The 16046-nt window shown below is 44.4% G+C and overlaps 1 non-coding gene across 1 annotated transcript; it reads left to right on the forward strand.

The window, feature by feature from the left end:
- Positions 1–3807: 3807 nt before the first annotated feature.
- LOC144681224 (U2 spliceosomal RNA) lies at positions 3808–3989 on the forward strand. The gene has a single exon (XR_013576747.1). It is a non-coding gene; the product is annotated as a U2 spliceosomal RNA (small nuclear RNA).
- Positions 3990–16046: the final 12057 nt, after the last annotated feature.

Here is a 16046-nt window from a genome sequence, read left to right on the forward strand (position 1 = left end):
ATCTCAAGATGCGCTTCCAATGCCTGGACCGTTTAGGGGGTGCACTGCAATATCCCCCATCAGATGCCACGATCACTGGCATGGGGCAGAGGAGCTGCTGTCATCATCTGGAGCACCCTGAGAGGAGCCCGCAGAGACGACAGGCAGCTCATGCACCAACGTGAGGTCGCTTTGGACCTCTCTGCTCACCATTGATGGACGGGCACCTAGCTGGGATACGGGGTGCCCAATCCATCTCCCACACTGATACTGACCAGCTGAAGTCATTGCTGGTCTGTGGGCTTGCAGGTCCAAGTGCATCCTCAGGGATCCCTGATTGAGTCCCTGGAGCAGCGTCTCCAAGAGAGTCCATGGAGGAGGCATTGCGCTCAGCCATGATCGTCAACGCAGTGGTCATGCTCTGCAGGGGCTCCTCCGCAATGGACACAATGGCACGCATTTCCCTCATGTATCTCCGCCAAATCCTCCTGCACATCCTGCTGGACCAGCATCTGCTGCCTAATGGACAACTCCAGGGGCCCATCATCAGCCATTGGCTGAGCATTGTCCTGGTCCCCAGCAGTCCTCCGACTGTTGGTGCCCTGGGCACTCTCTGCCTCCGCCTACACCTCAAGCGAATGTGAAGTACCCTCACCAATGTGCACCAAGATACTAGACAGCGACCTTATGCCCACCGAGGTGCTGGTATCTGTGTTGGTGCCTGCTTGAGAAAGCGGGTGTGATGCATGTGCATGCTCAGCATTGTGGTCCTCAGGGGTGGGTTTTCAGGCTTCTCATTGCGACCGCCTGCTGGTGAGCCTAAAAGGGACAAGAAGGACATGTCATTAGTTTAAGTCATGACACTGTTACTGTGCATGCCAGGCACCCTGATGAGACGGAGATATGCATCATGGTACCCTCGTCTTTTGATTATCAATGGGGATTCCAGGTTCGAGGCTCACATCAATATAGAGACTACACTAGAATGGTTGCAATAGCCGGCATTCTCACCTCAGTGCACTGCACTCTTACCTTTGTCTGGCACCCCAACCTCACTGTGGCCGCTTGACTGAGGTGCATGGCGCCTCTCCAGCTCCAGGGCCTCCTGCTCATAATGCCTGAGGATTAGGAGGTTTGGGGGTCCCCCGCCAGTCCGCAACCTCTCAATATTATTATTGGGTGTCTTCTCCTAAAAGCATAGAGGAGCATTGATTAGTCTACTCTCTATCTGCAGCGCCACTGCAGCCTGGCCAATCCCACCTGAGGAACACCTCGCAGGGCTCAGCCGATTCGTGACTCTGGAGCCACAAGGCACTCAGTCCAAGCAGCCAGAGCTCACCCCCTTAGCCAGCTCCTGCCTCATTGACATTTGCCACTCACACTCTAACACCTCTGAGGCCCACGGGGGGATGGGCAGCTCTTAACTGTTCTGCAAGGTGACTCTTGCTAACACGGTACTCACCCTTCCTAATGGCAGCAGATCGTGAAGCGACACTGCACCCATGTGTGCCTCACCACGTTGTGGCTGCTGAGCCTGGATGCCACCTCCTCCCAGGCCTTTTTGGTGAGGTGGGGGGCGGGGGGTGGTTGGGGGGCCTCCTTCTCCCGTCTCTGGAGACAAGGGTTTCTCTCCTGGATGAGAAACGCGGGGCCAACTGCCCCGCCGACCTGCCCTTCCGCCTGCCGTGTCCAACCGCAACTGGATTCATGGAGACTTCAGCGTCCTCCCGTGGTAGCCTTTCAGGGGCTGCCTGGGCCAGTTTTGAATCGGCCACCAGGTCGCCATTGGACCCGGTGGACATCATGCCCCCACCCCTACCCCCGCCTGCCCCATCTCGCAAATTCCCCAGCCGTTTTTCACGTTGGGCGGGCCTTAATTGGCACCGTGAAATCACGGTGCGCTGCCGATCATGAGCGGCAGTCGGCTTCCTGACTGCCCTGCTGAGCCAGCAGGCCCACTGTTTCTGAACTTCACCTGGCTAGGTGACACATTTCACCCCTCCTTTGAAAAGAACCTGGTCTGGTTTATTTAAAAATGCAAATGTTCTTTTACGCCTTACGTTTTAAACTTCCCCCATGTTTACCTACTTAACATTTCAAACTTGGCTTATCTTCTAATACATCAAAGCCATCAGTCCAGCTGCCTTTAGCCCAATTAAGTCATTAAGTCTGTCTTGCGCACACACACACACACACACACACATATATCTAATATATATATAGACACACATACCACTATTTTACAATAAATTCCAATAACATTATTATATCTTCCTGACATTGTCCTCCAGTGAACTGGCACCTAAGCCATTCATGTCCCTGAGCTTGTCGCAGCCCATTCATGCCAGATGTCTCACCACATGCAGATCCCACCTCTGATCTATCTACTTAAGACACGCACAGTGTCAGTAACTTTGCTGGTGCCCGCAAGTGTGAAAACAAGTGATGCTGATGTATCTCCTATATCACTCTCTTCCTAGTGTTCCACCAGTGCCTGGCCAGGTTTCACCTCATGGGTATATGAAAGGAAAAAGGCACAGGGGTAAGATTGAATTGCAGGGAGGGGAAAAATTAAGAGTTGCATGCTTAGCTCATCTGCAGCTTGTAAATCAGAAGAGGTTGTGGGATGAAGGAGAAGTGGGATGTGAGGAGGAGGTTTAGGTATGAGGATACTGTCATCTTTGATGCCTTCAGCCCCACCACTATCTACAGCCTAAGCAATGGGCGTTGCTATAACATCCAGCACTATCTCCTCCGTCAGGGTTAGGGCATGCAGGGACACCTGAACCCCTTCAGTGTTGTGTTGCTACCTCCAGTTGTGCACCTACAGTTTTCCTGAAAAAGGGAGATAAGTGCTTCAGTGAGTGTGATGCCATGTATTTTGTTGATGTGGTTCTTAAAATAGCAGTGTGTGCAAACTTTGAGATGTGGATGTGAGGCTTGTAGCTGTGCTAAGTGTGTGAGAATGAAGTGAAGCATATGAATATTAGCCGTGAGGCCTGATTAATTGAGATTGTTGATAGGTGCGTGATGTGGTGTGATTTGAGCAGTGTCTGAGGTTACTGGTGCAATAGGTAAAGTATGGCATTTGAAGAAGTATTTACTGACCTTGACCACTCATGTGAGGTAATTGAACTTCTTGTGGTACTGCATCCAGGTCCGTGGGGCTTGACTGCTGGCATTGACCTCCACAGCTATCTGCTCTCCCTGCCTTTTGATCATGTATCAGGAGGGTCTTTTGGTCCTAGAGGATAGATGACAGCTCTGTTGTGCTCCACCTCCTCCGCCAAAGCCTCCGAAGGCATCCAAAACTCTTTCCCTTACTTTTTAGATCAGATTCTCTTCAACCATGACTCCCAGCACCTGCTGCAAACACAATGTACCTCCCCTTTAAGAGGTTCAGACTAGCTCAAAGCAGTACATGCTATCTTTAAGCAGTATAGCAGTATAGAGATGAGAGGTCAGGTGTCAATATACATAGAACCACACAAGGCCCTGGAGCTGATCTTCATGTCTGCACAAGACATTAAAATGCAAACAAGCTCTCGGGACATACATCTGACGGAGAAGTCATTAAAATGCAACAGGCTTTTTCTGTGGATTAATGACTGCCTTTATCCAAATAATTAAAGAAACAAGTTTACAGTGCTTCTTGAAGACTTTTTGGCTCAGAGTGCAATTCCAATGAATGGGTGTGAAAAACCCCTATTCTATCACAATGATATGTGAATGGGCGAAACTCGGAACCCCTCGTTTGACAATGGCCTAATTATCAGAAACCATTTGTGAGAAGATTGACATTGTCTCTGTGCAAGGATGATATGCGTTATCGCTTCTCGACCTTTTGGCTTAAATCAAGTGTAGTATCTGTTCTTATCAGTTTAATGGCTGATACGTCCCTTATCTGGGGACCATATATTAAATTGATTTTCGGAGCAGGTGTTTGCTCCATCCAACAAAAAATACTCAGATACTCTGGTCACATGACAGAAACCATGGTCCGAATCTTCCGTTCAAGGTTGGAAGTCCTTTTCCCAACCCTGAATGGGCAAAAAAAATGCACTCTTACCTTCCTCCGATATTTCAGGGCAGATAGAGGATCCTGCAGAACTGACTCACGCGGGAAACCTCAGAGGGAGCAAAAGTGAGAATCTGCGCAGAAACCACACCCTCTTTTTACGGCATTGTATTTTGTAAGTAAAAAGTTTAAATGTCCTGAGGCTTCTTTGAAAAGCTACAGAGAGAAGGTGAGTGTGTAACTGGGCAGGGTGGGTAAGAGGTCAGGTGGATAAGGGAATAGGGTGAGTAAGGAAGTGGGTAAGGGCATAGGGTGGGTAAGAGGGTGGGGTGAGTAAAGTAATAGAGTGGGTAAGATAAGTGGGTAAGGGGATAGGGCAGGTAAAGGGATAGGGTGGCTAAGGTAAGTGGATAAAGGGTATAGCGGTGAGGTAAGGTCAGGTTAGGGGGGAGTCAGGGCATCAGGGGGGCTGTTGGGTGGTAAGGTTGGGTCTGATCAGTTCATGGGGTGTCAGGTGGGAGTCGGGTGGTGGGGGTAGTCAGAGGATTCGGGGCACTTAGGTGACCAGGTGAGACTTGGGGTGTAGCCGGGATGGAGGAAGGGAGGGCGTTGGGGGGAAAGTTGGAAGGTCGAGGAGAGTCTGGGGTCAGTGGAGAGTCAGAGGGTCAGGGGGAGTCTGTGGGTTCGGGGACAAAGTCGGGGGTCAACGAGGGAGTTGAGGGTGGTCAGTGTGATTGGCAGGTCAGTTGTATAGTTGCCCAGATGTTAGACCAGGCTTTAATCCATGTAACATTTCCTGGGTAGCTATCCTGGTAAGAATGTTGGAACTGTCCGAAGTCTCTGGCTCTAACTCAGAGGTGGAGACGTTTTTGGAGGGTCCCAGGGAGCATGGGAATCGCCCATCGGAAGCTCAAACCTCCAGGCAATTCCCACAGAATCATTGCCTTGGAACTTCCCAGGGGACCCATAGCATATCTTGAGGGTTTTGTCTAGTCTCTGACTATCTGGAGACCGGAAGACCTGGGCCCATGTTTCTGATAAGGGAAATTTGATAAGAAACATTTTTGGAGCAGGAAAAAAGAGGAGAGGGGAAAGATCCAGACTAACAAAGGAACAGGACCCTGCTGCAGATCCATCAGCAGGCAGAGAATTTTGGCTGGCCTTTACCTATCTATTTGAAGAACCAAACCAGGTCAAACCAGAGGCTCGGCTGCACCTTGACTGGAGAGAAACAAGAGAAACATGCTACTGCAAGCAGTAAACCACCACAGACCCATCTTCATAAACCTCCAGACCCTATTTCTTTAGTGGACCGAAAAGGAATCACAGGCTTGCAATGTTTCTAGACTTCATCTCGGGTAGAGCAACTGTGAACGTGAATTGTTGGGCTTTTAAGGCCTAAGTGCATGCTACCTCTTTTGTAATCACCATCTTTTCTCCTCTGTGTGTGTGTGTGTGTGTGTATGGTAGAGAAAACATTTCAGCTGTTGAGTAATGAACATTTATCCATTTTTAAAACTTAGGAGAAAATTTGTCATTTCCCCATTCTTAACAATTACAGCACTCAGGGGGTTAAACCATTTTTTCTTTCATACCACAGGCCATAACTTTCGAGCTCCCCAGCGTCGGATTGCGGGGTGGGGGGATACCCCAAAGATGTGCTGGGGAACCCCTTAGGGAACTTTACAGGTATGGGTTTGCAGGGCAATTGCCCAGAAGCGCAAACTTCATCTGGGCAATTGCCCTGCACTGGAAAATGTGATTTAAATTGCAAGCTTCAGATGGTTCCGACAGGGTTACAGCATTAGAAGAAAAAGTTAGAAGAATTAAAACCTCTTCTAACTTCTGGGTAACTACTGTAAAGACCCAGACCGACCCACCCACGGGACTCCCCCACACCCTGACCCCCCATGGGTCTCCCCCCCTGACCCGCGGGAGTCCCCCACCCCCCCGACTAATCACACCCCCACGGTATTCCCCACCCCCCGAAACCCCCCATGGGATTTCCCCCCCAGCCTACGGGCCAGACTCTCAGCCCCACACCTGCCCGAGACCCAACCCACCCCAGGACCTGATCTCACTCCCACCCCACCGAGCCAACTCCCAACTCCCACCCCCAACCCGACCACCCCCCCCTCCACGACTGGACCCAAACCCCACCCCTGACTTGACACCCCACCCGACCCGAACTCCCCCATACCTGACCCGGCCCGACCACTCCACCCTCCCCGCAGGCCTGACCTGACCCAAGCCTCCCTCCTTCAAGATAAGGGGAGAGGGCCCATTGATGGTCTTCTCTCCCTTCTCATAAGCATATTTATTTTAAAATATAAAGATATAAAAATTGCAGTATTTTAAAGATTGAGAGTACAATTGGCATGTTAATCAAAAATGATCTACAAATAAGTTCTATGTTACCGCTGAAGTGAAATGCTATCCAGTGAACATGCTAAGGCCTGCGCACCATGCACCCCAATGAGCATCAAGAATGTGTTGTGTACAATTCAGAGACATCCCTCCTATTGTATAATGTTGCCTAAATTATATTTTCAGGAAAGAGGAAAAATGAAGTATTTAAGTGCTAAGTAAGAATGTGACGTAGTTTTCCAATCTATATTCACTTCAACTTCCAAAAATGTAGCTAATTCCTGCGTGTGTCATACCTTTCCATAAATAGGTGAACTCTTTCCATATCAGACAGTGGTGATGTATGAGCTGAATACACAATATGGCTAGAATTGAGTTGTGGGTAATAATTGGTAAAACTGTAGTCAATGGCTGGCTGGAGTCATACCTAGCACAAAGGAAGATAGCTGTGCTGCTTTTGGAGGCCAGTCACCTGAGCCCTATGACATTGCTGCAGGAGTTTCTCAGGGCAGTGTCCTTTAGGTCCAACCAGCCAGGTCTTTAGGCAAGTTGTTCCAGTACAACTGCAACACTGGCATCTCCTTGACAAGGTGGAAAATTGCTCAGGTAAGTCAAGCACTAAAACCAGAATGAATCCAATCTGGCCAATTGCTGCTCCATCAGTCTATTCTCATTCATCATCAAAGTGATGAAGGTGTCATTGACAGTGCTATCAAGTGGCATTTACTCACCAATCATCTGCTCACTGACGCCCTGTTTGAGTTCTGCCAGGACCACTTGGCTCCCGACTTCATTAGGGCTAAACATGTACAAGAAAGTTGAATTCCAGAGATGAGGTAAGAGTGACTGCCCTTGACATCAACATAAGAACATAAGAAATGGGAGCAGGAGTAGACCACACATTCATACCTAGCACTAAATACTTCACATTTCCTCTTTACTGAAAATATAATTTAGGCAACATTGTATATGTCTCCAAATTACACACAATGCATTCTTGATGCTCTTTGGGGCGCATGGTGTGTATGCCTCAGTATGTCCACTAGGTAGTATTTCATTCCAGCGGTAACATAGAATTTATTTGCAGATCATTCAATATGATCATGGCTGAACTTTTGCCTTAACTCCATTTTCCTGCCTGCTCCCCGTATCCCTTGATTCCCTGAGGGACCAAAACTATGTCATACTTGAATACACTCAACACTCTATGGGGTAGAGAATTTCAAAGATTCACAATCCTTTGAGTGAAGAAATTTCTCCTCATCTCAGTGTTAAATGATCGACCCCTTATCCTGAGACTTTGCCTCCGTGTTATAGATTACCCAGCCAGGGAAACAATCTTTCAGTGTCTATGCATCAAGTCATTTCAGAATCTTGTATGTTTCAATGAGATCACCCCTCATTCTTCTATAAGCCCAATTTACACAGCCTCTCATCATAGGACAACCCCCTCATAGCAGGAACTTTCACTGTACCAATATATCCTTTCTTAAATATGGAGAACAAAACTTTATTGTTTATTTGCCCATGGGATATGGGCATCACTGGCTAGGCCAGCATTTATTGCCCATCCCCAATTGCCCTTGTTCAGAGGGCAGTTAAGAGTCAACCACATTGCTGTGGGTCTGGAGTCACTTGTAGGCCAGGTCAGGTAAGGATGGCAGATTTCCTTCCCTAAAGGACATTAGTGAACCAGATGGGTTTTTATGTAAATTGACAATGGTTTCATGGTCATCATTAGACTTTTAATTCCAGGTTTTTATTGAAATTTCACCATCTGCTGTGGCGGAATTCAAACCCTGCTCCCCAGAGCATTGCTCTGGGTCTCGTAAAGACTAGCTCAGTGACAATACCACTCTGCCACCACCTCCCGATAACCTCAATAACTTCAATAACCTCACATTTCTCCAAATTGTACTCCATCTGCCATCTTGGTGCCCACTCACTTAACCTGTATATATATCTCATTGCAGCCTTCTTGTGTCCTCCTCATAGCTTACATTCCCACCTGGCTTGGTAACGTCAGCCAACTTGTATACATTACTCTTTGTCTCATCGTCTAAGCCGTTACTATAGATAGTAAATAGCTGAGGGCCCAGCATTAATCCTTGCAGTATTCCACTACTTATGGCCTGTCATCTTGAAAAATTGTCCATTTATCTCTACTCTCTGTTTTCTGTCCATTAACCAATCCTCTGTCCATGCTAATATATTACCCTCAACTCCATGAGCTCATACCTTGCATATTAACATTTAGTGTGATAAGGTGTCACACAACACCTTTTGGAAATCGAAGTATACTACATCTATTTGCTTCCCCTTAATCTACCCTCCTCGTTTCATCCTCAAAAAAACTCAAATGAATTTTGTCAAACATGATTTCTCTTTCACAAAACCATGTTAACTTTGTCCTAAATACATTTTTAAGAGTTTCTATATAATGGATTCCAGCTTTTTCTCAGTGACTGATGTCAAGCTATCTGACCTGTAGTCCCTGTTTTCTCTCTCCTTTTCTTGAATCAAAGCAGCATTCAAACATGTTTGGCATCAAGAAGCCCTAGTTGGTCAGTGCAAATCAGGGGGAAAGCTTTCCACTAGCTGATGTCATACTAGCACAAATTTGTGGTTGTTGGAGGCCAATCATTTCAGCAACAAGACATTGCTGCAGGAGTTCCACAGAGCAGTGTCCTAGGCCCAACCATTTTCAACAATTTCATCAATGACCTTCCCGTCATTCCAAAGTTCAGAAGTGGGGATGTTCACTGATGATTGTGTAGTGTTCAGCCAATTCGCAGTTCTTCAGATAGCGAAATAATCCTTGCCCACATGCAACAAGACCGGGACTATACTGACGCTTGGACTGTTAAGTGGCAAGTAATCATCTCCAACAAGAGAGAGTCGCCTTGAGATTCATTGGCATTGCCATGGCTGAATACACCAATGTCAACATTCTGGTGCCCAGCACTGACCAGGAATTTAACTGGACAAGCCAACATATAAATACTGCAGCCACAAGAGCAGGTCAGAAGTGGGGTATTCTAAAGCAAGTTGTTCACCTTCTTACTCCCCAAATATAGTCCTTCAATACCTACAAAGCACAGAACAAGAGTGTGATGGAATACTATCTACTTGCCCTAGTGAGTGCAGCTACAGCAATTATCAAGAACTCAAAATCGTCCAGCTCACTTGATCAACACTCCCTCCAACACCGGCACATGGTGGCTGTATACCATCTACAAGAAGCACTTCAACAAATTGCCTTCGACTGCACCTCCCAAACTGGCAACCTCTACCACTTAGAAGGACAAGGGCAGCAGGTGCAAGGGGAGATCTCCAATTCCAAGTTCCATCCAAGTCATACACTGAACTGACTTGGATTATATCGCTGTTCCCTAATTTTTGTTGGTCAAAAATCCTGGAAATCTATACCTAACAGCACTATGGGAGTACCTTTACCCACACGGGTTACAGGGGTTCAAGAAAGTGGCTCACTACTCTCCTTAAGGGCAACCAGGGATAGGCAATAAATGCTGGCCTAGCTTGCAACAGCCACACCTTGTGAATAAATAAAAAAATTACTGTCACTATGAAGTGACAGCATTCACTATCTTATTGAAGGCTTCAAATAAACAAGTTAACTTTGTTAAAATGAAGGGGAAAGAATTCTATACAAATGTGAATGCATTTACAGCAAATATTGCAATGTGATTTAAACCTTGTCACATTTTGAAAGTAACACTTCACCATAAAATAATTCAACTGGGCATGCAATATGTGTGGGAACCATGTTGAAGCACTCCCCTAAGGCAAGCTACTTAGAAATCTATACCTGTAAAATTTGGAAGATTTAGAATACAGTTGCCACATGCATCAAAAATGATCTGTAAGTAAATTCTATGTTATCTTTCGACATGAACTGTTGATGATTGGGCATGCTAAGGCACGAGTTTTGTGCACCAATGGGCATCAAGAATGCATTGTTTTTACAGAATAATTTAGTGACATTCCTGTTATTATATAATGTTGCCGAACAGATATTTATGACCAGAGGAAGTATGAAGCATTTAAGTTCTAGGTGAGAAAGTGACAAGGTTAAAATCACATTGTACAATTGTAGCAACAAATACATTGACCTTTCTCTTCAAATTCTAACAAAGTCACCCTTTTTATTTAACACTTTTTTAGGAGGTAACTAATGTGGTAGATAAGGGAGTATCTATGGATGTTATTTAATGTGACTTTCAGAAGGCATCCTACAAGATTCCACATAAAAGACGGTTTATAAAAATGAAAAGTGCATAAATTGGAGACAACCTATTGTTTTGGATAGGGACACAAAACAATACTATGGATGCTGGATTATCTGACCATTATCACATTGCTGTTTGTGGGAGTTTGCTGAGTGCAAATTAGCTGTTGTGTTTCCTACATCGTAACAGTATTTAATGGGTTGTAAAACTCTTTGAGATGTCTGATGGTTGTGAAAAGCGCTATATAAATGCAAGTCTTTTTAAAATTTTACTTGAAATAAAAACACAAAATCCTGCAAATACTGAGCAGCTTTGGAAAGAACTTTGGATAGGGAATTGGTTAGGAGGTTAAAGGCAAAAAGCTAGGAAAATGAGTATTCATTCATTAGCAGGATGTAACTAGTGGTGTCCCACAGGAATCTGTACTGGAACCTCAACTTTTCACTATATTTATAAATGACTTAGATGAAGAAATACAGAGCCGTAAATCTCTATTTGCTGACTACACTAAGTTAGGTGGCATAATGAATGGGGTAGATGGGAGCAGAAAGATGCAAAGCAACATTGAGTGAGCTTCCAAAACTGTGATAGATGGAGTTCAGTGTGGGCAAGTGTGAAGTCTTGTACTTTAGAAGTAAGAAAGATAGATTAGAGTATTTCTGAATGACATGAAGCTCTTCCCTAGAGGATCATTTACTATGAGATCATTTATTAATCCTGGCTCAATACATGTTAGCAGCTTTAAAATAGTCTCTTCCCTGGTTGGTTCCAGAACATATTGTTATAAGAAACTGTCCCAAATATACTCTGTGAATTCCTCCTCAAGGCTACATTGGCCAATTTGATTTGTCCAATCTATATGAAATTGCCCACGATTATTGCAGTACTTTCTTTCAAACCCACATTATTTCTTCATTTATACTCTGTTCTGCAGTTGAGCTACAATTAGGGGGCCTATAAATTGCTCCCACCAGTGACTTATTTCGCTTGCTATTTCTTATCTCCACTCAAACTGATTCTGCATCTTGTTCTTCTGAGCCAAGGTCATTTCTCATTACTGTGCTAACCCTTTATTAACAGAGTTACTCCACCTCCTTTTCCTTTCTTCCTGTCCTTTGAAATGTCAAATACCCTTAAATATTCAGTTCTCAGCCTTGGTCAACTTGCAAATACTTCTCTGTAATGGCTACTATATCATATCAATTTACTTCTATTTTTGCTATCAATTCATCTCATTATGAATGCTGCATACATTCAGATAAAGAGACTTTAATTCTATCTGTTTAGCATCTTCCCTACTTTGACACTTTTTGCTGTTGCCGTCTTGTGTTTTTATGCTCTAACCCTTCCTGTCACACTCTGGTTATCATTATCCTTATTGCTATCTTTTGTTGCCTTGTCCTTTCTTTTTAACTTTCTAAATTTCCCCTCACCTGTACCACTCCCAGCCCCCTCTCCCCCCCACCCCCCCACCCCCACAACTGTTTAGTTTAAAACTCTCTCTACAACCCTAGCTGTTCAATCCACCAGGACACTGGTCCAAACCTGGTTCAAGTGAAGTCCATTCTAAAGGAATGGCTCCCTCTTTCCCCAGTACTGGTGCCAGTGTCCCATGAATTAAAATCCATTTCTTCCACACCAATCTTTATGTTATGCTTTCAACTCTCTGCTCTTATTTACCCAATGCCAATTGCTCGTAACTCAGGTAGTAATCCAGAGTCTCAGTGATGTCTGAGGGCAAGGGGATCTGATGATGATCCGTTGTGGAGGTTGAGTTCCAATGGTGGTCCAGGGAGCCCACTACTGATCAGGGAGTAGACGGATCACATGAGGGGGCAAGATGGGAGGGGGTGGTTGTTTACTGGATAACTTGTTGGGCCTTGAGGAAACACTCCTGCTCCTCCTAGCTCATAAGCAGTTTTATAAAGGCAGCTCCCTCATGGACTCAGTCCTTCTTGCCATGGAGAATCCCGGCCACTATGGTTAAAAATAGAATGACTATTAAAATGAAGGCATGCACCCTCATTATAATATTTAAATGACCCACTTCCCATGAACAGATTGGTAGGCTGGTCCTCATAGGGCCTCAGTTAAAACTGGAAGTGGGAATGTGCAAGGCAAGTTTGGTTCCTGTTACAGATATTTTACATTTTAATCTCTTTTACCACCCCAATCCACCAGTTTTTAGGTGGCACGATTCAACCCATGGACTCAGAGAAAAGCCTGCTGATCTGTAGCTGCCACCTAAAGAAAGAACGTGCATTTATATAATGTGTCCTCAGGCCATCCCAACGTGCTTCACAAGCAACTAATTACTGTTGCAGTGCAATCTACGTTATGCAGGCAAACATCTTAGTCAATTTGTGATAACAAAGTAATACACAAACAGGAAATAAATGAATATTGAGATAACCCAGTAATCCATGTTTGTTGGAGGATGAATATATTGTCCAGGAGAATTCTGTCTCTTTTGTTTTTTTAAAGAGTATCACAGAATCACAGAAATTCCATGGCACAGAAGGAGACCATTCAGCTCACCGTGTTTGCACCGGCTCTCCAAATGAGCATTATGACCTAGTGCCATTGTCCTGCCTTTTCCCCGTGTTCTTGCACCTTGTTTCTATTCAAGTAATCATCTAATGTCCTCTTGAATGCCTCAATTGAAGCTGCCTCCACCACACTTCCAGGTAGTGCTTTCCAGACCCGAAGCACTCATTGTGTGAAAAAGTTTTTTCTCACGTCACATTTGTTTCTTTTGCAAATCACTTTAAATCTGTGCCCTCTCGTTCTTGATCTTTTTATAAGCAGGAACAGCTTCTCCCTATCTACTCTGACCAGCCCCCTCATGATTTTGAACATCTCTATCAAATCCCCTCCTAGCCTGCTTCTCTCCAAGGAAAACAACCCCAACCTCTCTAATCTATCTTCGTAACTGAAGTTTCTCATCCCTGGAACCATTCTTGTAAACCTCTTCTGCACACTCCAATGTGTTCACATCCTTCCTATAGTGTGGCACCAAGAACTGCACACAATACTCCAGCTGTGGTCTAACGAGTGTCTTATATAAATTCAGCATAACCTCCTTGCTCTTGTACTCTATACCCCTATTAATAAAGCCCAGGATACTTACAATGTGCTTTATTAACTGCTCTCTCCACCTGTCCTGCCACCTTCAATGATCTATGCACATATACACCCAGGTCTTTCTGCTCCTGCACCCCTTTCAAAATTTCACCTCTTATTTTATATTGTCTGTCCATGTTCTTCCTACCAAAATGCATCACCTCACACTTCTCCGCATTGAACTTCATCTGCCAACTATCTGCCCACTCCACCAACTTGTCTATGTCTTTTTAAAGTTCTACACTGTCCTCCTCACAGTTTACAACACTCCCAAGCTTCGTATCATGCACAAACTTTGAAATTGTCCCCTGCACACCAAGATCTAGATCATTAATATATATCAGGAAAAGCAGGTGTCCCAACACCAAGCCCTGGGGATATCCACTCCAAACCTTCCACCAGCCCGAAAAATATCCATTGACCATTATTCTTCAGCCAGTTTTGTATCCATGTTGCTCCTGTCCCTTTTATTCCATGAGCAATAACTTTTCTCACAAGCCTGTTGTGTATCATTATGTCCACCGAACCAGTGTCTCTGTATAAGCTGAAAGACGGTTTACAAATTGTAGAAATTTTAATTGCTGTTGTTCTATCCCTGTAATATAACAGACTATTGTAAGAATTGTAATTTATGAGGAAAGTATGCATATTTGGCAGGATGGGATGGAACGGAAACGTAACTAATCAAATTTGTCTCAATTTAAACCAGTTGAAAATTGCTTCCTGAGTGATTCCAGGGGAACTGCATGACCCTCTGTCACAATGCAGCATAGAGGCCAGGAAAGTCCCATCTCAGATTGCTACTCAGTGTTATGCTGGCTGACCATAGTCTGACAACAGTGGGGTTGGGTATTCCAATTAAACCCTCACTTCTTAGCTCTTCACTGATAAACAATGTTCTCTCAAGTCTGTGCCGCAACCTGAAAATTCCTGCACAGTCTGCACACAAGTTGGCCTCTAATTTAAAACTTAAAGGGCTCATATACTTAGAACAAATCCATAAAAAATTAGAAGGTAGGTTGGTGATGAACCTTATATGTATGTTACAATATATCATATCCTACTATAATCTTTTATACATATTTCTAAATATCACTTCATTTCTATACAACTTATTGCAGAGTTTGTTTTTATGTGTAAAACAAACAGCTAAGATGAATATAAAATGTAGCTATGCCTGAATAGTTTTTCACCAATTCAAATGTTGAGTCCATATGACATGAAAAGAAATCCAACACTTTATTCTTTTGCTAGGCTTAAAAAAATGGACTTTCTGCTGAACAAAAATGATGGCTGCTACAAATCACATGACCACAGGTCTTGCCCATTGTTCTGGAAGCTACCACCAGGAGTTACAAGAACAAAAGAATTCTTCGCCCAGCCTGTGGAATCTCACACCTCATTGCATTCAGTCCTTGTAATCAACAAAGGCAGAGGAAGTGCAGATGAACTGGCTCCCCAACCTGAACTATCACAAAAGAGATATATTGAAACTCCTTAAACTGGAAGAAATGCCAATAACCCCCTCGCCTCTCTCCTGGGGAGGAATAATGGAATTCTGGCCAGAAGCACAGAAATTGATTGTTAAGCTGCAATTAACCATTAATGGGCCATGTCACATGACCCAAGCCTCTGACCTTTCAGACAGTTTTAACATTACATCTTTGGCCTCACAGGCAGACTGCTGTTTTAACATCAATTGAAAAGGACTCCAGCTACCTGGTTGAGCAAGCAGTCAGTTACCATCTCTCAATTTCACGATGCCTGCTTGATTTTAAATGTTTCTGATCAATGGCTGCCAAGTGGTTTAAGCATAGAAAGCCCATTAAGCTGTAGTGTTATTCATTTCAAGGATTTTCATGCTGTCATCTCCAACCAGGAACTCATCATGACTGAACTTAGTCACGAAGGAAACACCCTCTGGACTTCCACTTCACAGACTCTGGAAATCATATTAACTAATATTCATTTCTGTGGTCTTTGTTACTATCCATAGTTGTGAAACTCTTTTTTCAATCCTCCCCTTACTATATGTGCTTGTAGTTGAGTGGGAAGTTGCAAAAACACTCCTCCCCCAGGCTTTGAATGTGAAATAAGCTAACCTTCTGAGTTAATCATAACGCGAGTTCGCTATGAGTTATTAGTAAAATGAATCACACAAACTGAGGGCTTAGGAAAACACGCCATAGCTCACTTTAAAAATGATTCATAACACCTGCTTACAGACAGTTGGTGAGAGGAAATATGTACAGTTTGGCTCTCCTTAACATAAGGCATAGCTTCCCCCTCCTCTATCTACCATTGGCTGC

The sequence above is a fragment of the Cetorhinus maximus genome, chromosome 5 (assembly GCF_964194155.1).
Source record: "Cetorhinus maximus chromosome 5, sCetMax3.hap1.1, whole genome shotgun sequence".
In the NCBI taxonomy this organism is placed as follows: domain Eukaryota; kingdom Metazoa; phylum Chordata; class Chondrichthyes; order Lamniformes; family Cetorhinidae; genus Cetorhinus; species Cetorhinus maximus.